Source organism: Pseudorca crassidens, chromosome 11 (assembly GCF_039906515.1).
Source record: "Pseudorca crassidens isolate mPseCra1 chromosome 11, mPseCra1.hap1, whole genome shotgun sequence".
In the NCBI taxonomy this organism is placed as follows: Eukaryota; Metazoa; Chordata; class Mammalia; order Artiodactyla; family Delphinidae; genus Pseudorca; species Pseudorca crassidens.
Genome location: NC_090306.1, coordinates 43832692 through 43851238, shown reverse-complemented (window position 1 = coordinate 43851238; position 18547 = coordinate 43832692). Strand labels below are relative to the sequence as shown.

The 18547-nt window shown below is 37.8% G+C and overlaps 1 protein-coding gene and 1 pseudogene across 2 annotated transcripts in view; one reads left to right on the top strand and one right to left on the bottom strand.

Annotated features, from left to right (window-relative positions):
• Window positions 1–1579: 1579 nt before the first annotated feature.
• On the bottom strand, window positions 1580–4193 carry LOC137202678 (E3 SUMO-protein ligase KIAA1586-like; annotated as a pseudogene).
• A 4540-nt stretch (window positions 4194–8733) lies between these two features.
• LIMA1 (LIM domain and actin binding 1) overlaps window positions 8734–18547 on the top strand; it is an 83150-nt gene continuing 73336 nt past the window's right edge. For both annotated transcript variants that reach the window (XM_067696510.1, XM_067696508.1), the window contains exon 1: window positions 8734–8877. The gene's annotated coding sequence lies outside the window, so the exon portion shown is untranslated. The remainder of the gene's footprint in view (window positions 8878–18547) is intronic.

The window sequence follows — 18547 nt, the reverse complement described above, 5'->3', positions numbered from 1 at the left end:
ATTTACCATTCAGTTTAGACATAAATTCCACTAGGAAGACTTTTGAGTCCCAAACCTTTCTAAGGGCTATAACAGCCTCCTATATTTTTCCCAATCACATACTTACCTAAAGTATTCTATTAATTTATTAACTAACCCTAACCCACTGAATCACTGTCTTGTTCTCCAGTGAATTCCCCAGTGCTTGGCACTGTACCTAGCATATTATAGGCACTCAATAAACATTTATTGAATGAAAAAATGAATGACTTCTACTTAGAAGAAGTTGAATGAAGTTAAGGGAAACAAGATAAAGATTGTATTTATGCAATGGAAAATACGTACACCAATGCAGAAGTGCCAGGGGGAACTACAGAAAGATAACCACAGCAAATAAGCTAGGAGGAAAATGAACAAAGGATTTGAAGAAGCAATTCACAGCAAAGAAATTCAAATGGCCAAAAAGCATGAAAAAACATATTTATTCTTGTTATCAATTAGACAAGTACAAATTAAACCAATGATACTGTCATTCCATACCCATCAAACTGGCAAAGATTTATGTCTGTTAATACCAACTTTTGGCAAGGATGTAGAGAAATGAGATCTCATACTACAGATGGAAGGATAAACTGGAGGCATATACCTAGCAATTCTAGCATATAAGTACAAGGATGTCCTTTTAACACTGTTTATAAAGTGAAAAAATGGAAATAATGAAAATATCCAGCAGTGATATATGTTTCAATGGACTACTTCAAAGCATTTAAAAATGAATTAGTTACACATATGAATATGGATAGTGCCTCACAATAAAGAATAAATAATTAATGTCAGTGGTGCAAATGTTGAGAAATCAGGAGTGAAGAAACGAAGGACCCAACACAGGAGAAAAGCAAAGGGTCATGGTATAACCATCATTTGATGATCCCAATCTGCTAACTCTTTTCCCAATAAATTTCTTGTCATTAAATTTGATACATGACCTACTACTGAACTACCATTTCTCACCTGGTACAAATTCATTAAAATGAAGCTTTTTTCAGCTTTAGCACTATTGACTGCAATAGTGGGGGTTTTTTTTAGCTTTTTGAATAGTTGCAGGGAGTGTAACATTGTTTAATTCTACATTATTATCTACAAATCCCTGAAAAGTTCATGTTTAAAATTTCACTTAAATAATACAATTTCCCCCTACCAGCGATCCACTGTGAAGTTAGTTCCTCACAAGGCCAAGGAGATGGTTCTAATAAATCAAAATAATTCAAAATGCTTTGTTTCTAATAAAAGACATAAATTCATTACTTTTTAGTAACACATTTCTAGGCAGAGCTTCAAATTTATTTTTATTAAATGGAATGTCTTGGGACTTCCCTGGCAGTACAGTGGTTAAGGCTCTGTGCTTCCAGAGCAGGGGGTGTGGGTTCGATCCCTGGTGGGGGAACTAGGATCCCACAGGCCATGAAGTGCAGTCAAAAAAAAAAAAAAAAGTTGAAAAAAATAAATGGAATGTCTTTAAACTTATCTGACTTAAATCTCTGACATGAGATTCATGCTTTCTAATACCAATTTTAAATTTTCTAAAGCTTTTATGACACACTTAATTTTTTTTAACTTTCTGACTAGTAGTTGATCTTCATTGCAATGCAATTGAAAGTAATGAAAAATTTCAAAGAATATCAATCATTAAAACAAGGTCTTGGGCTTCCCTGGTGCTGCAGTGGTTAAGAATCCGCCTGCCAATGCAGGGGACACAGGTTCAAGCCCTGGTCCGGGAAGATCCCACATGCCACGGAGCAACTAAGCCCATGCACTACAACTACTGAGCCTGCGCTCTAGAGCCCGAGCCACAACTACTGAGCTCACGTGCCACAACTACTGAAGCCTGTGCACCTAGAGTCCGTGCTCCGCAACAAAAGCCACCACAATGAGAAGTCCACACACTGCAATGAAGAGTAGCCCTGCTCGCCGCAACTAGAGAAAGCCCACACACAGCAACGAAGACCCAATGCAGCCAAAGATAAATTTTAAAAAACAAGGTTTTGTCATTTCTCCAAAGACGACATACAGATACCCAAGAGGTGCATGAAAAGCTGCTCAACATCACTAATTATTAGAGAAATCCAAATCAAAACTACAATGAGGTATCACCTCACATCAGTTAGAATGGGCATCATCAGAAAATCTACAAACAACAAATGCTGGAGAGAGTGTGCAGAAAAGGGAACCCTCTTGCACTGTTGGTGGTAATGTAAATTGATACAGCCACTATGGAGAACAGTATGGAGGTTCCTTAAAAAACTAAAAATAGAATCACCATATGACCCAACAATCCCACTACTGGGCATATACCCAGAGAAAACCATAATTCAAAAAGACACATGCACCCCAATTTACAATAGCCAGATCATGGAAGCAACCTAAATGCCCATCGACAGATGAATGAATAAAGAAGATGTGGCACATATATACAATGGAATATTACTCAGTCATAAAAAGGAACAAAAGTGGGTCATTTGTAGAGACGTGGATGGACCTAGACTGTCATACAGAGTGAAGTAAGTCAGAAAGAGAAAAACAAATATCGTATATTAACGCATATATGTGGAATCTAGAAAAATGGTACAGATGAACCAGTTTGCAAGGCAGAAATAGAGACAGATGTAGAGAGCAAACGTACAGACACCAAGAGGGGAGAGTGGGGGGTGGTGGGGATGGTGGTGTGATGAATTGGGAGATAGGGATTGACATGTATACACTAATATGTATAAAATAGATAACAAATAAGAACCTGCTGTATAAAAAAATAATAATAAAATAAAATTCAAAAAAAACAAACAAACAAGGTCTTGTAAGAAAGTAATCTTAGCTAATCTCTTTGCCAAACCAGAATAAAAAGAATGAGAAAAATGTATATATGATGAAGTATATGCCTGACATACAGCAGTGGCAGTTTGTAAACTACATGCCACCCATCTCAATCTCAGTACTAGATCAGGTTTTTTTTTAATTGTAGTTGATTTACAATGTGGTGTTATAGACCAGTTTTAATAATCTCAATTTCAAGTTCTTTAGCTACAGTTTCCAATCAATTTTATTTTTGTTAGATTGGTGATAAATAGAATAAATTTTATCCAGAATATTTTTAAACAATTGACTTCCATTTCAGATACTGAATTGCAATTGATGACTTAGTGCCAAATAATGGCTTCAGGAAAATTTTCTAACAAATTTGCAGCTATTCCAGACTTCCTTTCCACTATTGTACAAGCACCATTAGAACAAAATGCAATTAAGTTTGCTTTCAAATATTATCAAGGCCACAATCATTTAAAGTAGACAATAATGTATTAGAAATACACTCTGTTGTGGCTGACACAAGCAACAAATACAATTACCAATACAGAAATTGATTCAACTGTGCACTGCAGATAAATCACTAGGCTCTTTTCTTCAAACGTGTAGATGCCTGATCAATTATAGTACCTATTTGGCATTCTCTTCTATAATATTCTTAAATATCTTCATATAATTTCTTTTGCAATATGGTCTGCTGTTCTTGTTGCATGTAAACAATTGTCTGTGTCTATTCCATTCTCCTCTTTCAACTTTATTGCTGCCCTCACTATCAGATAAAGGTCTACTATGTTTTACTAAACTGTGAAGAGTATTAAAAACATCTATGATAGTATCAATATTTTTTTAATTTAGTTTATACATTAAATTGGAAATTGAGTCATTAGTTGATTCTTTTAACAAATCGTGAATTTTAGTAGTCTTTAGGAAAAATCATATTCCTTAATTTTTTTTTTTTCAGAAAAGTGTGCCTAGTAGTTTTATTAGTACCATTTGGGGTTACTCCATATGCCCTCCATTCCTTGGACATATGAACATGCTTTTCTTCTCTCCCTCCCTAACACTGAAATATCAAACAATCCTTATATATTAGTTTATGTTCTTTTATTTCAAGCAATTTGTACTGCTCTGAAAACATAAACACTTGTCTTTTCGTTCCAACAATCTGGAAGCACAAGGTTATCTACCTCCTTTGCTAACCATGATGGTGTTTCTTCAATGACTAGTTGTTCAACAACTTTGAAATTTTTTTCCATTAGCTTAGGTATCCTACAATTTTCACTCCTATCATTTTCTGTGTCTGTTTTAAACTTCATCAGATTTAAAAAACTTAATAAGTCCCTCTGTTACTTTGGCATTTTAGGGATCTGGATCTGAAAAATAATTTTAAGTTAGTAAAATTCACAATACTACTTGGGCGTTAACAAAATTTTTTAAAATAATTTTAATATGATTTTAGAAATAGCATACATTTTATTTTTTAATTAAAATTTTTTTATTACATTGTAATTAGCTAAACCAATATTTTGTACCCTGCTTATAAATGTAGAGCTGGGAAAAAATAAGTCACAGATGGTATTCTTAGCTTTTGGTATTAATTTTTTTAATGCAAACTTCTAAGAATATGCTAATATTTGGTTTCACATAAAAGATTTAGAAAGTGATATTTTGTTTCCATTATTTTAGAAATAAAAGGTACGCATCTGTGTTTTTATATATATTATATACCTATGTCATATACATTAGTATATATAAAAATATGTGTATATATAAATATGCATATATATGCCTGGTTTACATCTTTTTTTTTTTTAACCTTTTGACCCTCCTCACCCATTTGTCCCCTATTCCCACCTCTGGCAACCATTAATCTGCTCTCTATATCTATGAACTTGTTTTTTCATTTTTTTTCCCTTAAAGATCCACATGTAAGAGAGATCATACAGTATTTGTCTTTTTCTGTATTATTTCACTTAGCATAATGCCCTCAAGTTCAATCCATCTTTTCACAAATGGTAAGATGTCATTCTTTCTCATGGGTGCATAATATTCCATTGTATATATACCACATTTTCTTTATCCATCCATCCATTGATAGACACCTAGGCTGTTTCCGTATCTTGGTTTTTGTAAATAATGCTGCAATAAACATGGGGGTGCATATGTCTTTTTGAGTGTTTTCATTTTCTTTGGATAAATACTCCGAAGTAGAATTGCTGTACTATACAGTGTCTATTTTTAATTTTTTGAGGAATCTTCATACTGTTTTCCACAGTGGCTGCACCAATTTACATTCCCACCAGCAGTGTACAAGGGTTCCCTTTTCTCCACAACCTCACCAATACTTGTTATTTCTTGTCTTTTTGATAACAGACATTCTGACAGGTGTGAGCTTTTGATATCTCATTGTGGTTTTGATTTGCACTTCCCTGATGATTAACGCTGTTAAGCACCTTTTCATGTACCTGTTTACCTTCTGTATGTCTTCTATTGAAAAATGTCTATTCAAATCTTCTACCACTTTTTAATTGGATTTTTTCTTTGCTATTGAGTTGTATGAGTTGTATCTTTATAGACTTTGGATATTACCTCCTTATCAGATATGTATTATCTCCTGTTCAGTAGGTTGCCTTTTCATTTTGTTGATGGTCTCCTTTGCTGTGCAGAAGCTTTTTAGGATGATATAGTCCCACTTATTTATTTTTGCTTTTGGTGTCAGATTCAAAAAATCATCACCAGACCTATGTCAAGGAGCTTACTGCCTGTATTTTTCCTTCTAGTAGTTTTATGGTTTCAGGTTTTACATTCCAGTCTTTAATCCCTTTGAGTTAATTTTTGTTTATGGTGGAAGACAGCTTCCCCAACACCATTTACTGAAGAGACTATCCTTTCCCCATTACATATTCTTGGTAACTTTGTCATATGTTAATTGACCATATATGCATGGGTTTATTTCTGGGCTTTCTATTCTGTTCCACTGATCTATGCGTATGTTTTTAGGCCAATGTCATACTGTTTTAATTACAATAGCTTTATAATACAAAGTCAGGGAGTGTGATGCCTCCAGCTTTGTTCTTCTTTCTCAAGATTGCTTTGGCTATTCAGGTTTTTTGTTTGTTTTGTTTTGTTTGATTCCATTCAAATTTTGGATTATTTCTATTCCTTTGAAAAATGCCATTGGGATTTTGATAAGAATTGCACTGATCTGTAGATTGCTTTGGGTTGTATGGACATTTTAACAATATTGATTCTTCCAATCCATGAGCATGGACTATCTTTCCATTTATCTGTGTCTTCTTCCATTTCTTTCATTAATGTCTTATAGTTTTCAATATATAGGTTTTTCACCTTCCTGATTAAATTTATTCCTAAGTATTTTATTCTTTTTGATGCAGTTGTAAATGGGATTATTTTCTTCATTTCTCTTTCTGATAGTTCATTGCTACTGTATAGAAACACAACAGACTTTGTGTTTTAATGGAGTCTTTAGTATGAATTTTAAACAAAAATACTAACTGTGCTTTTCGGTGTTTACCTATACCTTCAGTGTGACTTGCTATTTCTTGAATATCTACTATCAGTTTTAATTTTTTTCAACAATATCTCACAAAATCAGACTATGAATAAATTCTTGATTATGTTCTACAGTAAGACCCAACTGTAATAGTATAACGATGAATCCTAAAAAGTAAAAAATCTTGATTATGATTTGATTCAGCAAAAAAGATGCTCACATCATTGTAGTTTGGACATGGATGCTGACTGATATTTTTGTTTAATTAAGTAGTAAGAAAAAAGCAAAACAGTGAACTTCACTGTTGGAACTTCATTCATATGTCAATGACGTAAGCAACTTCTTTACTGAACTGGATGACAGTTTTTGAATACTGGAACAATACTTTCTTAACCTTTTGTGCTACTCACAACGTCAAGGCCACAGATGTGATACATTGTTTAGTTCTGCATTATTAATATTTTCTCCACTAGCCTACTGCCTGTTTTTATAAATACAGCTTTATTAGAACATAGCCATGCCCACTTTTAATGTAAGAGTTGAGCAGTTGTGACAAAGACCATATGTACTAGAAGGCCTTAAATATTTACTAATTGGCTGTTTACAGAAAAAATTGCAAACACTTGGTCTAGAAAATCAACAAAACAATAAGCCAAGCCCTGATTTGTAGCATTTGCCAATTTCCATGGTGTAAATACTCCTATTGCAGCCAATTTCATGCTACATATGTGACAAACATACAAACATGAACAAAGTTGGACAGAAACACATACAGCATAATATAGTATTTCCATCCTACAGATACCATAGACAACCTTAAGAGTAATTAGTAAAATGAAGTTTAAAAAAGTGACGTTTTGAGGGCTTCCCTAGTGGCACAGTGGTTGAGAGTCCGCCTGCCGATGCAGGGGACATGGGTTCGTGCCCCGGTCCGGGAGGATCCCACATGCCCCGGAGCAGCTGGGCCCGTAAGCCATGGCCGCTGAGCCTGTGCTCCGCAGCGGGAGAGGCCGCAGCGGTGAGAGGCCCGCGTACCGCAAAAAAAAAAAAAAAAAAAAAAACAAGTTATATAAATTAACAAATATGTTAAAAACAGGTAATAAATACTCAAAACGTCACTTCCCCCCCCCCCCAAATAGCAATCAGCCTTGCAAACTGGTAAAAGCCAACTGTGGTGTACTACTAGCTCTATTTTCAAGAGGCCAGGAGAACAAGGAGTAATTTGCCTGACAAGTGGCTGAGTCAAGATTCAAATCTAGGTGCAAATTTCTGACTCCGGTTCGGCTTCTTAGCAGAGAATAACGGCCTTTATTGGCTTGTTTAAAAAAAACAAAAAAAAAAGGGGGAGTGATATATACTAGGGGAACTCCACAGGTAATAGAATGCATTTTCTGCAGTACCATCCTATATATTTGCCACAAGTCTCTAACAAAACTGGCAGGCAGCACGGGAATATGAGTCTTGATGCTTGATACCTATTCAAAATACCTAGTCTGGGCTGGGTATCCGAAGGAATAAGAAAACAACTGATTGGTCTACCCATCATCTGCCGTTGGAAATTGATTAGAAATCTTCGTTAACTGCTTTAGGAAGTGTAAATACAGGTGTTTACTACCACGAGCCCCATATAGTGCTTATCGACCTACATGAATTCTGAAAAGCTTAAGAAAACTTGTGGTTTGAAACCTTACTACACGTGGGGCGCAGGCAAAGGAAAAGGAAAGGACATTCTCGAAGGGCCCTCATACAGCCACACGTACCTGGGGCAAAATGTGCGGGCAGGATGGCCAAGTGCTAGGCCTCCCAACGTACTCTAAACCTTTAGGGCACAGCTCTAAATGAAGGAATGATAAGGGCTAGAGCTGCTGGAGAACTTGGAGACCTGCCCTTGTACAACCCCTTCATTTACATGAAGAAATTCTGCTCTAGTGAGGTGAGGCGACTTGAACTTCAAGCGGTGTAACCAGGATGAATTTAAAGCTCTTTCCACTACACCCCACGGCCTCCTCTAGAACACCCTCCCTGCACAGAACTTACCCCAAAAGCACCAGGAACCTGGTTGGTGACTGGCCTACACTTGAACCTAGGACAAATCTCCTAATCGCTCTTGAGTCAAACTGTGAAAGCTCTGAGTCAGCAGGTTAAAGCCAAAGTACAGAAGCACAGAACTCTACGTCGTGCAAGTGCGTAGACCCCACAAAGAACAAAGGGCGAGACACGGGCCCTGGAAAAAGCAGCCACGCCCCTCACCACGCCGACGCCGCACCGCAGAGCAACGCGAGCAGCCGTGAGGAGGAGCACGCAGCCGGCGGCGCGCACGCTCTCCCCGAGGCCGCGCGGGAGACGGTCTGACGTGCGCGCCCCCGCGTCGGTGGGCGGGGTCTTGGGCGGGGCTCTGAGCCGGACCGGGGCGGGGCCGCAGGGAGCTGTAGGTGTTGCAGCTGGGTCGCGACAGGTGCGCAAGGCAAAGCGCCAGGGACCCGTACCAGGGCTGGTAGCAGCGCAGAGAAAAGACCGCTGTTAGCCAGGTAAGGGCCTTCTTTCTCCACATCCTCCACAGCCGGAGAGTGCGCGGAGACCTCGAATTCCCTCCACACCCTCTTTCTCCCGGGACTTTTGGGGGTGGGGGGAACACAAGGAGCGTGAACCCCTCCCCCTCGAGAGAGGGAGTGGAGGAGCTGCTGATCCTTTGCTCTTTCCTCACTTCTGTGTACTGCGCTGGGGTTGGAGTAATTATGTAGAGCGGAGCTTTTGCTGCCTGAGGGCGGGAACTGATAGGATCCCCTCCTCTTCCAACTGGAACACTCCTTTCTAACTATATGTAACAATATATACTTTTTTGGTGTGGTGGAGGAAAGCGGCAGTTCATCAAAATTCAAAATAGTCTCCCAGGGAAATATTCTAATAATTCAACTGCTCTTTTCCATTCTCCATTTTTAGCCATTCCCTCCCTCTTCGATTTTTCTCCCCTTCCATTCAGCCTTTTGAGATATGTTGATAATATAGCAGTCCTTACAGCTGGATGTGTCACCCCAGAATCGCTATCGTGTACATATGGCACCTGTCAATACGTAGGTGTTAATATAAGGTAACTGTACACCCCTGGCTACACCTACTAAGCCTGAAGCTGTAGGTGCTAGGAGCTAACCATCTGGCACCCTTCCTTACCTCCTTACTGGTGCTTACAATCCTGGTGAGAGATATTTGAAATACTGTTATCTTTCACCTAATTCCAGTTTTCAGAAGTCTGCCTAATCCAGATGGTTCTATTGACTTGACTTTTCAAGTTAGTCAAAGATAATTAGGGAGTTATCAGCCGTTAAGACAGTGACCCTTTAAAAGGGCAGAGGTCTTCTTTTGCATTAGGTGTTCTTTCTTTTGCTCTTGATTTAAGTGGTTAAATGGAATACTTTTCCTTTGCATAGTTATTAATACTATTCACAAATAAGTATTTTAGAAACCATGAAATAACACTTTCTTCTGAGGTCTGATGTAGGCACAAAAGAAGATGACCCTCAGTGAGCATTTCCTAAGCTCCTGTGGAGTTATAGCCTGGAAGAAGGATGATCATGTTTTAGGTAGACCTTCAAAAACGAGTGTGTACATATGTATTTCTTTGTTTTGCATTGATAGAACAACACATAACATGGTACTAGGTAATCACTTTAAGAATTCATTTCTTTTTTTTTGGACAAAACATTTATTGAGTGCCTCTTGTATTGTCAGTCCTGCGGATTCAAAGTTCTAAATGTTCTTACTCTAAAATAGCTTAAAATCACATGGGTTAGGCAGGTCAATAGATACAACTTAGAGTATTAGTGAGGCCAGTGCTATACTAGAGATCAACCCAGAGTGCTGTAGGAGCACAGAGAATACAGTTTTTAAAAAATTCCCTCTTCTGCTTTTCCTTGAACACAAAACAAAATCAACAACAACAATAACAAAAACCTTTGAGCAATAGTGAGTGATTCTCTTCAGTCCATGTATTTGTGTCAGTCATATTCCTTACCTTATGTTCTGTCAACATTATGGCCTTTTGATAATGGGATTAGGACTTGTCATTAATTCTATGTAGTTCAGTAAATAGTTGGTGGAGCTATTTTCACAGTTCTGAATTGGGCCTAGAAGTGTTGTTATCATGTAGTCCCTGAACTCTAGAGCCTCTGGGAAGAGAATAGTGTATTGGCAACATTAGCAAAGCAGTGCCATTTTGTAAAACTTGGTCCATTGTGTAACTTTGTTTAGCTTGGTACATTCAAGTTTTGTTCCAGATTCTGGTTAAAGGTGGGCCAAATTTTAACCACCTAATAATTATAAGAAAAGAAAGCTTCAGAAGTGAAAACAATTCTATTAACAGCACATCTTGATGACAGAGGATACTTTTTCTTGCTAAGGTACCCTCAAAATGTCTTTTTCTTTCTTTCTTTCTCTTTCTTTTCTTTTCTTTTTTTTTTTTTGGAGCAGGGGACAGGGTGGAGGAGGAAAGGGTCAGAAATGTTTGAAGATTCTTTGCAGCATTTTAATGACCTGAAGTCTGTGGTAGTCTGCAGTGTTCTTCATAAACTGCAGGCATTTAGTAACTGCCTACAGTGTGCCAGTGTTCTAGTATATAGAGGATGAACATGCCACAGTCCCTTCTATATGATTATGTTTTTCATTTTTGAAATAGAGATTTTTAAAAAAAAATAGTTCTGATGAACCTAGGGGCAGGACAGGAATAATGACGCAGACGTAGAGAATGGACTTGAGGACACGGGGAGGGGGAAGGGTAAGCTGGGACGAAGTGAGAGAGTGGCATGGACATATACACACTACCAAATGTAAAACAGATAGCTAGTGGGAAGCAGCTGCGTAGCACAGGGAGATCAGCTCAGTGCTTTGTGACCGCCTGGAGGGGTGGGATAGGGAGGGTGGGAGGGAGGCACAAGAAGGAGTGGATATGGGGATATATGTGTACATATAGCTGATTCACTTTGTTATACAGCAGAAACTAACACAACATTGTAAAGCAATTATACTCCAACAAAGATGTTAAAAAAAATAAAATAGAGATTTTGAGTTAATAATACAGATGACGGTTGTTTCATTTGGCAATGAGCCATGGTACTTGATGAACACATTTCTTACCTCCTTTGACATTGTTTCTCTCTGTTCACGCTCTAGGAAAGTGGTCCCACCAGGAATTTTTGGAAAGACAGTAGGTATTTGCATGTATTTTGTGTATCTACAATGATTTTGTTGTTTACTTATGTTTTCAAGTACAAATTTTAATTATTGTTCCTCTTAGGGTTTCAAATATCTGGATTTCCTCTGGTATTTTTCTTTCTTTTTTTTTAAATAAATTTATTTATTTATTTTTGGCTGCATTGGGTCTTCATTACTGCACACGGGCTTTCTCTAGCTGTGGCGAGCAGGGTCTACTCTTCATTGCGTTGCACGGGCTTCTCATTGCGGTGGCTTCTCTTGTTATGGAGCACAGGCTCTAGGTGCACGGGCTTCAGTAGTTGTGGCTTGAGGCTCTAGAGCACAGGTTCAGTAGTTGTGGCTCACGGGCTTAATTGTTCTGCGGCATGTGGGAATCTTCCCGGACTAGGGCTTGAACCTGTGTCCCCTGCGTTGGCAGGTGGATTCTTAACCACTGCTCCACCAGGGAAGTCCCTCCTCTGGTATTTTTCAACATTTAGAGCTTCTGTATCAGAAAGGTTCATCAAAGACATATATACAACACAGACACAAAAGAATGTTGAGAGTGTGGGAGATCATTAGACATCTTTGCCATAAAAGACCACCTAACCACAAATTGGGAGAATTTGTCATTATTTATGTTGACAGCAAAACTAGTTTTCAGGCATTCTAAATTCCATACACTCATAAGTAGGCGAATTTCACTGAGATTGGAATTGTACTCTTTCTGCAGATAGGAAAAAGTGTGCCTTGGTTCCTAAGTCAGGAATTTCCATAAGAAAATACTTTTTTTTTTTTTTAAGGTTGGTATGGTCTTTCACTGTATGTTTTTTGATAGGAAGTTTAAGTACTTTATTTTGGATTGTGTACAGTAGTCTCCAGGTGATGTTAAATTACTTAACACAGACTCTTCAAGGTTCTTTAGTAACAAATGAGCGGTTGTAAGTTGAGTAGTTTCTACTTAATGGTTGTGGAATTGAGATTCTATGGTAAATGGTACTCTTGGTAGGGCTATACTGATTTGTTTATTCTGTGGCTGGAGGGAAAGTCCTTGAGACTCAGTCAAGTTATTGTGCTAATGCAGACCTCTTTTCATAAACAGGACAAGGTTTGACCCAACAATAAATCCATTATTTAACATGTCAGATGATTTCTTTATATTTGAAAATGTTTCTAGAAACTTCACATGTCCAGTCATAAGAAGTTAACATGGGGAATTCCTTGGCTCCACACTCTCACTGCCGAGGGCCCAGGTTCAATCCCTGTTCAGGGAACTAAGATCCCACAAGCCGTGCGGCATGGCCAAAAAAAAAAAAAAGTTAACATGATGCTATGAAATTTTACATTATTTTTATTTTTAAAGAATTTCTTTAATACTACTCTGAAACTAAGAACTTGCATGTTTGGGGAAAAAAGATAATAGCTTTTTTGTACTTCTGGTAACAAGTGTGGAGCTGTTTTCTCCCATATTTATCCTATAATGGAGCTCACTAAATGGAAACTTTACAATCCCTCAAACATGTTTTTTCTTGTACACCAAAGTATTGCCAATTTTTGTTTTCATTACCCATAGATTAGTCATCCTGATATGCTTTTACTTGGTTTTAGATTTCCACAACCTTTTTCCCCCATAAACTGAAGCTTAAGCAAATAATTTAAGCACAGGACTTCTTTTCCTCACAGTCAATTTTATTGAACAGGTAATATTTGCTCAGATTTGATTTCCACCACCAGCACTAGAGGAAACTGATCTGTCCATGCGTAGTACCCAGTGATTTCCCTCTAATGGCCCTGTCACTGGCCTCCTCCTCGTCACTTGACAACATTTGACCAGGTGGACTTTTCTGTCCACTTTCATGTGGCTTTCTTGATGTGACTCTATCTGGTTCTCCATCTAACCATTTCCTTCCATGCTCCTTCATTAATTCACAGTCTTTTTGCCCCTTAAATGTGTGTGTTGGCCATGACCTGTCCAGCATCCTGTTCTCCTTATACTCTCTCCCCGAGCAATCTGATCTATTTCCATGACTTCAACTGATACCTGAATGTGAGTGATTTACAAATTAATCATCTTTAAAACCTCTTTTCATATTATATATATAATTCTTGTTTTATTTTCACATATACAAACATCCATACATATTTTGAAAATAAGAATTATATATGCTAGTTACAGAAAACCTGGGAAAAAAATAAATTATGAAGGAGACAAAATAGTCCATAATCTGTTCTGCAGAGAAGTACTGTTTGGTGTATTTCCTTTCAGTCTTTTTTTTTTTTTCCTTTGATGCACACAAACACACTCACATAAACACACAGGTAACTGGGTTCATTTTATTACAGTAGATAGAGTTTTGTATCTGCTTTTCCACTTTACATTATTCCATGATTTTCCATGGCATCAAAATTATTTGAAAACAATTTTAATGGATGTTTAATACCCTATTGTACTGATGTTGCAAAATTTAACTATGTACTTGGATGTTTTGATTTTTACACCATTATTAATAAGTGAAAAAACTGAGAACAAATTTATGCATAAATCTTTGTACGAATCACTCATTATTTCCTTAGGTTAGATTCCCAGAAGTTTAATTACTGGGTCAAAGGGCATGAAAATTAAAAAGTACTGCTGTCAAATTGTGTTTTCATAAGGACTAGATCAATATTCTCACCTATGGTGATTGTGAGGGCCTCTTAGTGCATCCTTCGTTAACACTGAATCTTATTTTTTTATCTTTACTAATTTGATAAGCAAAAGTGATTTAATTTGTATTTCTCTAATTACTAGTGAGAGTGAACATTTTTCATACCTTCATTTCCATTTCTGTGAATTGTCTTTTGGTTAATCTGTTCCCATTTTTAAATGTCTCAATTTTTTTTTTTTTTTTTTTTTGCGGTACGCGGGCCTCTCACCGCTGTGGCCCCTCCCGCCGCGGAGCAGAGGCTCCGGACGCGCAGGCTCAGCGGCCATGGCTCATGGGCCCAGCTGCTCCGCGGCACGTGGGATCCTCCCGGACCGGGGCACGAACCCGTGTCCCCTGCATTGGCAGGCGGACGCCCAACCACTGCGCCACCAGGGAAGCCCAAATGTCTTAATATTTTAATTACGTTTTTTATTTGTTTGTTTGGAGTTCTTTCATTTATTTGGGGCTTTGGGGGAGGGAGTACAGGTTTTTATTAGGCCAAACTGAATGAGTGGAGTGATTAAAGCGGAAAGTGTATAGAAGTTGACATTATGGTGTTTTACATGTCCATTATTTTGAGAATCCAGAGCTTGTGATGGATGGAGCAGCACCGCAAAATGGAAAGGGTGCTGGCTTAAGAGTCAGGATTCCCAACTTAGTGTTGGGAACCAACCACTTAGATGATCTTGGGCAAGTCATTCATCTTCTCTGAGCCTCATCTGTAAAATGAGAGGATTGGGCTATTGATCCCAAAATCCATACAACCTATGTATCGAAAGGATGACTTATGAACCACTGCTCGCTAGACATTGTGAAATTATTTTCTGTCCCATCCCTAACCCGGCACACATTTTAAATACATAGAGCCAAGGAAAGACTGGATGCAATAAAGGCAGTTTCCCTAGGGGTGTCAAGGCTTAGTGGAGCTTGGGGGCAATTTAATGTATTTGTACTCTCAAGACAATAGAAATTACAACAATCGGTATTTTTAGGCACTCCCGTAGGTTGACACTTGATTACCTGGTAAAGTACATCGAAAGAGCCCTGCTGATCTATGCCACAAAGCCCGATCATCTCTAGTGCATATAAAGCAAGTCTCTTTATGACAAGATGTTTAAGCTACCAAGCCAAGTTATTTAATAACTTCCCCTATTCCATACAGAAACTATTCTTAGTGTTTTTTTCTTTGTGATTTGTATAAGCTCTTCGGTTTTTTGTTTGTTTGTCTTTAACTCTTAGTTCCGCAACCAGGGTTTGAACCTGGCCCTGACAGTGAAAGCGCTGAGTCCTAACTACTGGACCACCAGGGAATTCCCATATAAGCTCTTCGTTTTAAGAATATTAATTCTTTGTTCTATGGTCAAATGTTTAGTTATTTTAATTTCGTACATGGTATATTATTTCTTATCTATAAATCTTTTTCTTTGGGATTTTTCTGTTGCTTCTATGTTCAGAAGTCTTTTGCCATCCAGAGATGGGTTAAGTATTCACTTCAATTTCCTTCTAAATTTTATGGTTTTACTTTTTATATTCTTTAATTTGTCTTGAATTTACTTTGGAGTACCTAACCAGTATGTTTAGTGCCTTTGCATATCTTCTGAGCCCAGATCCATATTTCCAACACCTGGTAGACCATGTGGATGGTCCCTCTGCACCAGGTTCCTGCGTCCACCTAATTTCCCTAGGGACAAGGATAGAAGTTGTGTTGAACACTTCTGTCCTTCTCTCCTCCCACATTTAATCACCAGCTTTGGTTGATACTATCCCAACAGTGATAATGGCTCTTCTAATTCAGCTCCCCCTTTTTTGTTAGAGTTCTTGAGCAATCCTTAGAGTTGGCTTCAGTTTTTCCCTTTCAGTCCAGACTTGTCATAAAAAAATAGAACACTGATTTTCAAAGTATGGTTTCCTGATTATCTGTCTCAGAATCACCTGGGGTGTTGGTTTAAAAAGGAGATTCTTAGGTCCCACCTAGACTTACAAATCAATGTATCTGGAGGGATGGGGCATGGGAATCTGCAGTTTTAAGTACCTGAAGAGATTCTTTTACATACTTAAGGGGAACCAAAGCCCAAGTAAATCAAGTCTAAATTTCTCTGCATGCCATTGAAGACCCCAACTTCCACACCCTGACAGCCTATTTTTCCAGGCTTATCTCTCACATCACTACCCACCCACCTGGCACTGTAGCCATACAATGATTCACGGTTTCCTGGACCCACCCTGTCCTTTCCTGCCTCTGTGCCTTTGCTCATGCAGTTCCCACAGCCTCAGACTCCCCCCTTCCCCCCCCCGCCCCCCTTAAATCCTTTTTCCTTAAGAGCTCAAATAAAATGCTACTTTAAAAAATGAAGCCTTTTCTAAAGCCTTCTATTTGAATCAGTGGCTCCCTCCCCAGCCTTCGGTTGGCACTTTATTTTTACTTCATTTTTTACCTTAGTGCTGTCACTGTTTATGAATTATTGCTTCCTTAATAGATTGTAAACCTTCTAAGTGTGAGAACCTTGCCTTTCCTTTTCATTTTGCAACCATTATACATGTAATAAGCAATTAAATACTCGTAGAATACATTAAATATATCTCATGTTGCAAACACTATTGTCTAACAATGTTTGACATCACATCACACTGAGAATAAAATTAAAATCTTCTACCATTCCTTGTAAATCCTATTTAAACTGGCTCTGTCATCATTTCATACTTCTCACTCTCTAGCCATATTATTACTGCCTCAGGGCCTTTGCATTTGCTATTTCCTTTGCCAGGAAAACTCTCCCATCTCTTCTCTTCACCTGGCTGGCTGCCTGTCTCCTCCCCATCATTCAGGTTTCACCTCAAATGTCATTCACTCAAAGAGGCCTTCCCTGGCCAGTATCTAAAGTATCTGCCCCCTTTCCTACCACCACTCCAGTTACTCTCTTTGTATTTCCTTCACAGCACTAATCACAGTGTTTAATTGTCCAGCTTCCCCAGTGGAATGGAAGCTTCATGAGAGCAGAGACCTTGTCTGTCACTTTTAGTGTTATATCCTGAGCAAATAGAGCACTGCTTGACACATGGTAAGTGCTCAAATATTTGTTGAATGAATGAATGAGCCTTGAAGAGAGACTTCTTTTAACAAGTCTTGTTTTGGTTTGCAATCCAAAGTTTTGTTGTGGTTTTTTTTTTTTTTAATGGACAACAGCTTGAGATATTTCCATCAGGGTTCAAATCAGGTAGCAGTCTCTGAGGATTTCTGAAGGTAGCAGGACAAAGGTTTGGATACTGTGATAGGCAGGATTCAGTTCCACCTGAGTGCAGGTTTTCCAAGATGTTCCCAGGATCCAGGCCACTATTTTACTACCACTGTCAGCATCTACTTTCAGGGTTATTACTGCTGGCCAATACTAGTCTATTAGCTCTCATTACATTTTTAAAAGCAAGTATAGCAAAACTAGAACCAACTGACTAGAATTTTCAAGCAATCAGAAATTTTATTCTGCTTTCCTTCTCTAGGAGAAAAATAAGAAAGCTACCTAGAATCCTCAAGGAAAGATGAAATTATTTTCATTATACTTACTACATGCCCTGAAATAGGACAGTGTATTGATTAGAGAAGTTTTTAGCAACAGTCTTAATTAACCAAGGGGTTTCTTATTAACATCTAGTCAAACCAGACAATGTTAAGTAATCAGTTCTAATTTTTTTCCAATTTATCCTCATTGGGTAGAATAATTTTTAATCCCACTAATTTTTTTCCTTGAAACTGGCTTGAAATTTTATTAAAAATTATAATAGTTTTATAGCAATTTATACTTTTCAAAGTAGTTATACTTTTATTTTCTCACTTAATCCTCATAACCATCCCTTGTGAATTATTATCTGTTTTTGAGATAAAGAAACTGAAACCTACCCAAAGAAGCTGATTGACTTTCCCATGGAAAATAAAAGACCACTACTCAATAAATGCCTCTCAATGGCTTTTTAAAAACAGCACCATAATTTGATGTAATTTTAGAAGGTAAACATTAAAATGTAATTAAATCATTAACATTAATATGTTTGTAACCAGTCCTTAAGAAATATGATGCATAGCATTGGTTCACATAAGTAGCAAAATTGTATCACTTCTGTGACTGTGTGATTTGGTAATTCTTTATGTGACCAGCCTCGGCTATGCTTGTCCTTGATTAAAGCATTGTTCTGGGTTAGCTTCTCAGATTTTTACAGAAAGGAAAGATTAGAGAACTTGTCTAGAGAAGAGTCACTTTTCAGTAAACCTGTTTTAATTCTCCTACTTGAAGGGATTGGTTAAATTGATCTGAACTGGCTTTTAAGATTGAGCAAG